Below are 11,717 nucleotides of genomic sequence, written 5' to 3' on the forward strand. Positions count from 1 at the left end.
GTGGCAGGAATATAGTAAGTGACCAATAAAATCTGTTGGCTTAATGTCCAAATCACATGTGATCACTTCTGTCCATGGAAGGGTCTTTGAAGGTAGGAATGGAGAGGGCCAGCATGGTTATTTGTGGTATAGCTTAGAACCTAAAATTTAAACATGACCAGGCCATACAATCTACCTGAAATCATCACCCCTATTTTGACAGCCAGCCTCCCCTAAACCCTTTTGACACCATTTCATCAATCTAGGTCCAGATAACATTCCACAATTCTATGGATGACATTCAAATTTATTCATCAGAATGTGATTTTTTGGGGTCTTTTTTTTAGTTTTTTTCAGGAGTTATGCTGTCTGTGGAATGTAGCATTTAACATATTTTATTCTTGGCTTAAGGTTTTATCTTTTAGCCTTATTTCCCTAGCGTGACCCAATTCCTATTCTCACCTCTTTACATACCAATAAACCAAGCAAGAAATCATTAATTAATAACCCCTAACTCTAATAATTGGTCAAACTATATTATTCATTGTAGAAATGTATATTTTTAAAATTTATTTCTTCATTTTGTGACAGGAAAATACATGTAATAGAATAATAAAAATGTCAGTGTTTTTAAAGCATACTAGTAAGACTATTGCTTTAAACAAAAAGGCAAACAAAACATCTATCATCCTACATAATCCTATATAATAAAGGGCTAATATGCAAATTGTCCTCTCTACCAGGAGTTCATCTGGGAGTTAAACCAGGGGGTGGCCCCTCCCCTCAGCCAGCCCCACCCCCAGTCTCCCCCCCTCCCACTTTGACCTGGGAACAAGGCCAGCCAGACCCCACCCATGCACAAATAGGAAAAAATAAAGGTGCAAAAAACATACCCTTTTACTCACAAACCTAGCTGGATGGAATGTCATTTTTTTTTCCCTGTCTCAGGTTTATTTGTACAAATAGCACAGAAGGACACCAGCCCCAGGCCAACAGCAGCCCAGGGATCACACCAGTTCTTCTGTCCTTATATTATCAGACAGAGGCCTCTACTCTGGAGCCTCATTGGGGCCTGGGCACCTTTGGAAGCCTGAGCCTGTAGAATGTTAACTGTAAAATATTTCTTAGCATTCTATTTCCATCAAAATTGACTTATGAAATTGTAGTAATGCAGGGGCTGGCGGGGCGCGATAAGAGCCCAGGCATGGACCTGGAAGGGCAGGGAACAGGTGTGCCAGCTCTGGCCTGTGCCTATTAATCCTGATCAAGATGACAATCTCCCAGAAGCACTGAGAGCTCATGGCAGAGCCCATGGGGGAAAAGCCATTGGAGAGCCTTCCGGGATTGGTGAAGTCCTGGGCACGAAGCTGGAGGAAAGGGGCTTTGTAACAAGGCTTATGTGGTCCTTAGCCAGTTTCTGGTGCTAAAGAAAGATGAAGACCTCTTCCAGGAATGGCTAAAGGACACATGTGGCGCCAATGCCAAGCAGTCCTGGGACTGCTTTAGGTGCCTTCGAGAGTGGTGTGACACCTTCTTGTGATGCTCTCTGGGGAGCCCCCAATCCCTAACACCAGCCTGAGTCTTCAGAGTTTGCAGCTGAGTGGTAGGCTACTCCCTTGTCCTCTACAAAGGAAATGATTGCTGTCTACTCATCACCAATGTCCTCCTGGTCTTTACGGGAGTTCTCTCCCCTCACCATTTCAACTTTTTTGGAATTCTCACTCTTGCATGCATCTCCTTTTTCTGTCCCCTGCTAATTTCAGGTCAATAATCAGCTTTTCTGAGTGGATTTCTGGTCCCTACCCTCACCTCCACTCTCAACTCTGATCTGTTTAATGACATTGGCTTCTCTTTTGGCAAAATAGTCACTGTCCATATATTCTTTTTTAAATCAATAAAGTCAGTAGCCTTCCAAAAAAAAAAAAGAAATTATAGTAATGATATATGAAATCTTTTAGATTCAAAGATAAAATGTTAGCCCTAACCAGTTTGGCTCAGTGGATAGAGCGTCAGCCTGCGAAGGAAGGGTCCTGGGTTCGATTCCGGTCAAGGGCATGTACCTAGGTTGCGGGCACATCCCTAGTAGGTGGTGTGCAGGAGGCAGCTGATCGATGTTTCTCTCTCATTGATGTTTCTAACTCTCTATCCTTCTCCCTTCCTCTCTGTAAAAAATCAATAAAATATATTTAAAAAATATGTTAAATGGTACCTACCAAGTCCCTATGTTTCTACATTGACACAGTTTCTCTATACTCACCATCTTTGTAGGTACCAGAAGTAGAAGTTCTTCAGTAAGAAAGTAATTAGCCATATTTATAAACATTTGACTTTCAAATTATTAGTCAACAATTTTATATGCAAAAACAATTTCTTATATCAAAGTTTTAAACTAGTTACATAGATCAAGCACTTTGCATTAGGAAATAAAATACTATATTAAACAAAATCTAGTGTACCTGAAAAGTATTGGTCCTATTCATTAGAATACTTCTTAAGTGACACCATGCTGAATTTCTGACAAAAGTATTAGTATTTGATCCCATAATTTTTCCATTGACAATCCATCCTGTGTTAATCTGGTATTTGGTTATTCATTTTGAACTGGTGATCTTGAATTTTTTTTTTTAGTTGTACATCCTTTTCTTTATAAATGTTGAAGTGTATACTCCAAAAATATCTATTTTTAAAATTAAAATACATGTACTTTTATATGTAATAGAACATATACTTCATAAAGCCTACAAAATTAAATATAATGAAATAGAACTTTTATTTATGTCTATTTTCACTTAAAAGAGTTGACTTGCAGAAGTGCTGTTACATGTACCCTACTTTAAAAACTGATCTAAATACTATGATATTCATAATAGTAACTATATATGGGAAAAAAGACACAGGTTAGTAACTTGTGTGAAGAAAATACTAGATACTACAATGAGGAATGGTGGCAGTAGTGACTAGAAAAATAAAGACATAACAGTGGTGTAATGATTAACAATACATAACCCTAAGATGTCCTAGGATCAAGATTTCTTATCCTGCTTTGTCAAAATGATCACACGATTCTATGGGGGTGATGTGTGTGTTTTCATATAATGAATTTCCGAAGATCTCCCAATGTAAAAGTTTAATTCAAAAAAATGGCCAATTCTCTTCTAATGACACTGTGAGAAACACACTGAGTTCCAGCTTCATTTGCCTTCTGTGCCTTTTTAGTGCTTCATGTTGTATCATAACAACATAATTTAAGTATAGCCTTGGCTGAGAATTTCCTCATTTATTTTTCAGAAGTAATGCTTTAAAAAATGCTTCCATCACATATTTCTATATTGAGATACTTAACTAAATCCAGAGGCATTCTTGCTTTTCAATGAAATACGAATTTTGTCCTATTTAAACATGTACCCAGAATTATTACTATAAATTATCATGCCTTTTGTCACTAAATACACAGATATAAACACACACACATTTCAATAGAGATATTATTTTAGAAATTGACTCTAACAATACTTAGACACTTTAAAATTTTTTAAATTAATGAATTATATGGATTTCTTTGAAGCCATTAAGTCCACATTATGAATAGAGAGCCAGTAGAGAACAATATTTTGTACACACATTGGAAAGGCAAAATAAAGGTGTTTATAAAATAAAATTGAAGAATTTTTGTTTCCTAAGATTAATAACAAGCAAATACCCCATTACTGACAATTAGGTATACAAATTTCCATTTAGAAAAAGAGGCCTGACAGCACATATAAGTGACTATTTAGATACCTCACAAGTAATTATCTTCAGAGGTAGTAGATTACTGCTCCAGAGAAGAGAGTTCTGAAACAGGTCAGTCCCCAGCAGGCACCTGGGCATTATGGGGGTACCAGAGTGTCTCTCCATCACTGAGAAACGTTCTAGGAATATTGAACACCAGGGGAGAGAGTTTTCTTAATGTGACAAAAAAAAAATTAATCTGCCTGATCCTCCTATATCATCATCCCAATAACATGACCACTTGCTATTTTACTTTCTGTCTATGTAACCTCATGCACAGCTAGGAAATAATGATTTAGGACTTGAAATTCAAAACATAATGGTGTTCCTTTTTTCATTCCTCATTTTTCTCAACACCCCTGCAGAGCTGATGCAAGGACTGAGTTCCCTTTGAAGTCAGCTTGCATCATCTTTGATGGGGTATAAAGCAATAGGAGATACTGACTGCAGTTTCGAGTATCTCAATTCCCATCTCAGATGATGCCGACACATTTGTCATTAAATGCATGCCGTGAATAAATCCTTGGAAAAATTGCAAAGCAGTTAAAATTGGCAGGTATAGTCTACACATTTCTACTATAAAATAATAGAAAAGAAAAATGTCAGCCTGTTTGAAGCATTTTATTTCATATTCTACTTAGGTTATTCTTATTGTGGGTGAATTTATAGAGTATTATTGTTACTTGGTTTACTTTTTCTAAGACTTTTAATACTTTGTAAAAAGTTATGTTAAACATATATTTAGATACCAAAAATATTTGAGAACTTGAAGGATGATGTTCTTTGTTTACGTAAGAGTAAAATAGATATTCGCTTTGCAATATACTTTGCTCTCAGCAATAATTATTTGTCACAGACTGGAGAGTAATTTGGAGATAAAGGAAGAGCAAGGCCTTTGTGAAATTCTGTCTGCACTTGTAGGCATCACTGCAGATCAGTAAGCTTTGGTTCTCATCTTCTGTGCAGCACATGGAAAAATTGCACTTCTCTGTCCCGCTGATAGTGGTTTTTATCCATGTGACAGGTTCTGGCCAGTGAACTCTGAACAGAGGGGCTGGGTGAAGCATTGGATTACTTGAACACTCTTCTTGCTCCTCTGTAGAGATGACCATGGAAGTATGTACTCCACAGAACAAGGTGCACTAACTCCAAGTAAACTCAGGAACTAAGGTGTTGTGGAAAGTGACCAAGGAGACTGCAGTGGACTTGTCCGATCAAAAATTTAATTTTTATTATATAAAATAATTGAGATTTTAGTGTTACTCATTACAGCAGCGCACCCTGGCCTATCCAGATTGACACACACACACACATATAAACTTTTATATGTGAACTTTTAAATATATGTATACAAACATTTAAAGAAAAAAAAACCTTAGTGATTAAAACAACTCAAAATGAAAGACACCAAAAATGGTTTGTGAAATACAATTGATCCTTTAACAATGTAGCTGTTAAGGACACCAACGATCCTACCTCCACACCCACAGTCAAACATCCACATATAACTTTTGACTATCCAGAAACTTAGTTTTTCCTCAGTATTAGTGGGAAATTGATTCCAGGACCTTATACAGATACCAAAATCCATGAATGCTCAAGTCTCCTATATAAAATGGCATTAATCAATGCATATAGTTGTCCCTTCACATCCACAGATTCCAAACCACAGATCAAAAAACAAACATGCATTTATTGACAGGCATTTAAAACAATCTGTGTATAAGTGAAGCTGTGTAGTTCAAATCCATGCTGTTCAAGGGTCAACTGTCCTCCACATTTTTGTCATTCCCATTGAATATACTATCTATAGCTCTGCAGTAAATGTCTCTAAGAGTTCTGTAAACACATTCTACTCTTATTAGGATAATCACATTAATTTATGTTGTCCTTCTGAAATTTGAGTTTTCAAAATCATTATAGTTTTATAATGATTTGGAATAAATTTTGATTGTTGGGGAAAATTTCGAATGAGACTAGTAGGTAACAACTTTATAGGAATTTTAAAGAGCATAGTTTATTTTAGAGAATGTCTAGGTGCTCTGGGAGCTGGATCATAGGTTATAAGAAGGCTGGGAGTAAAGAGGAGGATTGTGGCAGAAAAATGTATAGATAATTTTTCCTGTGTTACCTTACGTCTGTATGTCACAAGATATCATGTTCCATTATTAAGTTCTACATCATTTCCATTGAAAACACAATCTAAAGCCAAAGAGGAAAATACTGACTACCAGAAACATAAGATTCTCAGAGGGCTTAGCAAACTGCTGAATTGCAGACAGACATGTTAGTTTCCTTTGAGTCAGTAATTTAAATCTCTCGCCTTATTTTTCCATCTGATTTTCAGTAGGTCTCTCTTAAGTCAAATTTAATTTTATGTGGTTGAAGTGGTAGAGCCAAAATGAAATTGCATACTATAGTGGGGAAAATTAACCTACTTTTAATAACCCCTTTGAAAGACACTTGGAAAACTTAACTTACTTTTATAGTTGAGTATCTGAAGAATGAATTATTATAACCTTGTCAAATACTAAATAGCATGCTGTTAAAAATATTAGTCACACAGAGGGCTGTTTGACAGTAACGTCACAGAAAAGCTCTGGTCTATATGATTAGGCAGAGTCTGCAACTTAATAGCATGGGTCCATAGAGCTCTCCTTTCCCAAGAATCCACAGAGGAGTTGGAGTGGGGAACTGCCTCAGGTTTCCTCAGAACATTGATAGGACTCTGCCAACTGATGCATTCCACCTGCTGTTCCAACCAGCTGAGGGTCCTGTGTCTGTCTCCCTGCTGTCACCTCCCAGCAGAACTTAGAGGAGATCCTGAGAGAAATAAAAAGCCATATTTTTAAGTGAGGAAGACTTTTAAAAAATACAGCCAAGAAATGTGAATTGAGATCTAGACTAGAGGTTTTAAAAAAAATGATCCAAAGAATTTATTTTAAAAGGCAGGGGTTTTTTTTGTTTGTTTTGTTTGTTTTTGTTTCTTTTAAGCCTAAAAAATAAGATTAGAAACTGGCTTGGTTGAGCCCAACTGTGTTTAAAAAAAAAAAATCTTTTATAGTTAAGTCAAGAATTTTTTCCCCTTTTTGTTCTTTGACTTTTTCTTGCTGGGAAAGGGGCAATCTTTACCTAATCAGAGTGAAGCAAGAATCACTGAGCCAGCAGAAGTATCATGCAGGTGAAGGTCAGGCCAATTTCACCCTAAGTAATGCTGCTTTATCACTCATCCAACAAAGATTGGGGTCTTTCTTTCCTGGATCCTTTTGTGCTTTCCCCTATTACTTGAACAGATCTGAACAAACCAGAGATTTCCCATCCAAATATTCCATTTAGTTACATTCATTTCAAATCCTTCAAATTTTATGTCTTGATGTTATGTAGCAAGTTAAGGATAATACAAATCCATGCGCTAGGCAGGAAGGCAGTTACCTAAAAACAAAACACAGAACACCATGATTGTGTTTATTGGTCCTTTGCCATTTAACATGTCAATCCTATTAACCCAGCCACCTTTTAGTTTCAAGGTTTCAGTCTTATGTATGTCTATAAAACATGAATGCTGTTGATGAAACATTGAGTTACAGATGGCATAATGTTACACTTGGTGACTTGGATAAGGGTCAGGTTGATAAGCCAACTACAAAACAAATACCCAAGGCATGTGTGGTGTCCTCAATATATGGATCCTGCAGTTGACTCTCAGTAACTGCCACAGGCTGTTGACTTCTAGGTCACATGCTATGCCTATTTACTCTCCTAAGTAGATCTGTTGTTTCTTCAAGGGAATCAATATGAAGAAATGGGGAAAATGTCATTTTGCACAGATGAATTTAAGAATTAGTTAATGAGCCTTAGCCGGTTTGGCTCAGTGGATAGAGCGTTGGCTTGTGACCAGGTTCGATTCTGGTCAAACGCACATACCCGGGTTGCGGGCTCGATCCCCAGTAGGGGGCATGCAGGAGGCAGCCGATCAATGATTCTCTATCATCATTGATTTTTCTATCTCTCTCTCCTTCTGCCTTTCTATTTGAAATCAATAAAATAAAATAAAAATAAAAAATGAATTAGTTAATGATTTAAAAAGTCATCTTATTTTAAAAGCACAGCATTTTGATTTGCAAACAGCACCAAGGCACTGCTGCTTAGTCCCAACAGCATGAACTCCGTCTTCCTTTCTCCCAGGAACTCTACATTCATCCTGGCTTGCTCACCCTGACCTTGCCCTGCTGTCTCTTTTTCACTGATCTTTACTTGGCAATTATTTCTCTCTCATTTTTTCCCCTCTCCTCCCTCCTTCCCCAAAATTTAGGTGAGGGAATTGCCACTTTCTGATTGAGGGACACCATTCCTCTCTCAAAGTGGCTTAAAATAGGCTTATTTATTTATTTATTTATTTATTTATTTATTTATTGTCTAAAGCTTTACATATGTCTCCTTTTTCCCCCAATTAACACCCCCAACCCAGCCATTCACACCGGGGAAAGCCCCCACCACCCCAGTGTCTGTGTTCATTGGTTATGCTAATATGCATGCATACAAGTCCTTTTGTTGCTCTCTAAACACCCTTCCCCCCGACCCCGCCATTTTTCTCTGGATCTATTCTTGTTCACCAAATTATGTTGTCCATTATATCCCACATATGAGTGAGATCATGTGATATTTATCTTTCTCCGACTGGCTTATTTCACTTAGCATAATGCTCTCCAGTTCCAACCATGCTGTTGAAAATGGTAAAAGTTCCTTATTTTTTATAGTGGCATAGTATTCCATTGTGTAGATGTACCACAGTTTTTAATCCACTCACCTACTGATGGGCACTTAGGTTGTTTCCAAATCTTAGCTATTGTAAATTGTGCTGCTATGAACATAGGGGTGCATATATCCTTTCTGGTTGGTGTTTCTTGTTTCTTGGGATATAGTCCTAGAAGTGGGATTGCTTGGGTCAAATGGGAGTTCCATTTTTAACTTCTTTTAAAAAATATATTTTTATTGATTTTTTACAGAGAGGAAGGGAGAGAGATAGTCAGAAACATCGATGTGAGAGAAACATCGACCAGCTGCCTCCTGCACATCTCCCACTGGGGATGTGCCCGCAACCCAGGTACATGCCCTTGACCGGAATCGAACCGGGGACCCTTCAGTCTGCAGGCTGACGCTCTATCCACTGAGCCAAACTGGTCTTGGCTATTTTTAACTTTTTGAGGAAACTCCACACTGTCTTCCACAGTGGCTGCACCAGTCTGCATTCTCACTAGCAGTGTACAAGGGTTCCTTTTTCTCTGCATAGTCGCCAGCACTTGTCGTTTGTTGATTTGTTGATGATAGCCATTCTGACAGGTGTGAGATGGTATCTCATTGTTGTTTTGATTTGCATCTCTCGGATGATTAGTGCTTTTGAGCATGTTTTCATATACCTCTTGGCCTTCTGTATGTCCTCTTTTGAAAGGTGTCTATTTAGGTCCTTTGCCCATTTTTTTTATTGGATCTTAAAATAGGTTTTTAAAGCTAAAAATTTTGTGGCTTTGTGGACATAATGAATATGTTATTTGAAAATACAATAATGAATCTCTCATTTCTAGTGGTCCCAGTTTTCCAGAGATGAGTAAACTAGGGACTCTAACTGTTTTATTCCTGAAAATGTTATTCTTTTTTATATCTTTCTCTGTTCCTATAGTATGAAATGAAAAGCACTGTATAACTCAATGATTTTTATATTTGAATTAACATAAAAATAAAGAAGGCCACTCCTTTCTCCATTATTTTTCATCTCTAGTAATACATCCATGGTAATATAACATACTGATGGAGTAGATTGAAGGGTAGCACATGGACACAGGTATGGGCTGTAGAAAGACTATACTGCCCCTGCTGAGGAGGTTGATTTAATCCACCAACTACTTCTGTGAATCCTTCCCACCTAGGACCTCCTAGCACTACCTTCCCTGTTCCTTGGACCAGCCAGCACTCTCCCAGACTCTGATCACTTAATACTCTCATATTCACTAAAGCCTTCTTACTGGCCTCCCTGCCTCATTCTCTCCCCTTGCCACTTATATCTGAAATAGGAGGAAACCATCACTACCATACTTAAATTCAGTTTTGTTTTCAATTAACAATAATCACATCTTGGATAAACCTCACTGGCTACAATACAAACCTCTTAAATTCAGCTTTGGACACTCTCCAAGACCAGAAAAATGTAAGTTTACTTATGTAAGAATCAGGATATGAAGAATTAGGAGATTTAGCTGATGGATTATATAACCCTCCACAACCAGGACAGTATCTTCCTTTTGTTGTCCACAATTGGTAAAGGGTTTATCCATTACTTATTTTCATTCTCACACTGCATTTTTATCCCACTGAAATAAAACAATGGATTGTAGTAGGAATGGGGAGGGAGGTCAAAGAATACTTCAAATAAGAATAAAGAAGGAGAAAGGATGGTTTACCTCACAAGAGAACACACTTTTAAAACTCTTACTAAGTGTTATAAGCTCTGAGAGATTAAAATTCATATTTAATCATAAGTACTTTGTATTCATTATAAAACATCCAAAAAATTTGGTGGTATTTTATTAACAAGTTGGTTCATATTATTGTCTATCTTGAAAGAAAAATAATTTTAAATATCACCAGTTTTTCCTTTATGTTGGTATATACTGCCCATTTCAAATCAGTGAACTTTCACAATGCATTTGCTTCCCATTCTCCATAGTTCTATTTTTCTTCCAATGGAACAATTTCAAACCACATTTTAAAAAAATTTTAAATTATTATTTTATTTGTCTTCCATTCTTTTCATCCATCTTATGGCCATTTCTCTGAATTCTTTCTCAGACAGGTTGTTTGCCTCCATTGCCTCCATTTCGTTTACTTCCTTTTCTGGTGATGCCTGTTTTTCTTTCATATGCGGGCTGGTTCTTTGTTTCACCATGATCTCTCTTCTCCAGGTGTTTGGTTATGTAGTTCTCTCTCTGCTGCGTTGATTTAAAGGCACAAAATACAACAGAACAAGGCACAACGTATAAGGCACTAAACACAAATGTATTCATGATATTAATAACCCCAAATAAAGGTGACCACCTGAGCAAAGAGAATTAGGGGGTAAGGAAGAAAGAAGAGAAAAAGATAAAAGAGAAAAAGAATAAAAAAGGAGTGCAAAAATGAAATTGGGAAAAGGGAGAAAAAAAAGTAAGAGAGAAAAGAGAGAGAATGAAATAGAAGAGGGGAAGAGACTATATGGGGAGAAAACTCCAATAGAACCGCCACTAATCCCAACCAATTCCAGCAACAGATCCCTGGAGATGAATGCAAACTACAAACAACCACTAATATCAAGTGAGGCGAGGGAAAACAGAAGCACAAAAATAACCAGAGGGAAAAATACAACAGAAAAATAAAAATAAAAAACAAAAAAATCTCACAAACAAGTATAAAAAAACCCAATATACTCAAAAATCAAGCAAACAATAAAAAAACAACAGAGAGAAAAAAAAATTTGGATAGTGAAGAAAGATAAGAGAGAGGTGAATATGGATTTAGAACAGGGGATTGGAAATTAGATATATAAGTAGGGTGTAATTTAGACAGGGGGTAAAAAGAAGGAATAGAGAAAATCTAAAGCAGGAATAGGGTAAGAGAAACAGGACAACAAAAGGGGAAAAGTGAGGAAGAGAGTTTTGGCATAAAGGTAAAGTTGAGGTAGAGAAAAATGATGCTAAAGGAACAATGAAAATAGAATGTAGAACACTAATCCCAAAATAAAATAAAGAGAAAATAAAATGACACTTTAAAAAATGGTAAAATGGTAGTAGTAATAATACTGGTTAAAAATAAAAATGTAGTAATTAAAAAGGTAAAATCAGGTGATGAAAAAAGAAAAAAATAGTTTCTTAATTAAAAGGTGAGAAAAGAATTAAAAATAAAAATGTGCAGTAGTGAAGGTGCTTCAGGCCCTCTAC

At 36.7% G+C, this 11,717-nt stretch overlaps 1 pseudogene; it reads left to right on the forward strand.

Moving 5' to 3' along the window:
• The first annotated feature begins 1,248 nt into the window (after positions 1-1,248).
• LOC118675248 lies at positions 1,249-1,519 on the forward strand (annotated as a pseudogene).
• The last annotated feature ends 10,198 nt before the right edge of the window (positions 1,520-11,717 follow it).

The sequence above is a fragment of the Myotis myotis genome, unplaced genomic scaffold (genome assembly GCF_014108235.1).
Source record: "Myotis myotis isolate mMyoMyo1 unplaced genomic scaffold, mMyoMyo1.p scaffold_m19_p_2, whole genome shotgun sequence".
NCBI lineage: Eukaryota > Metazoa > Chordata > Mammalia > Chiroptera > Vespertilionidae > Myotis > Myotis myotis.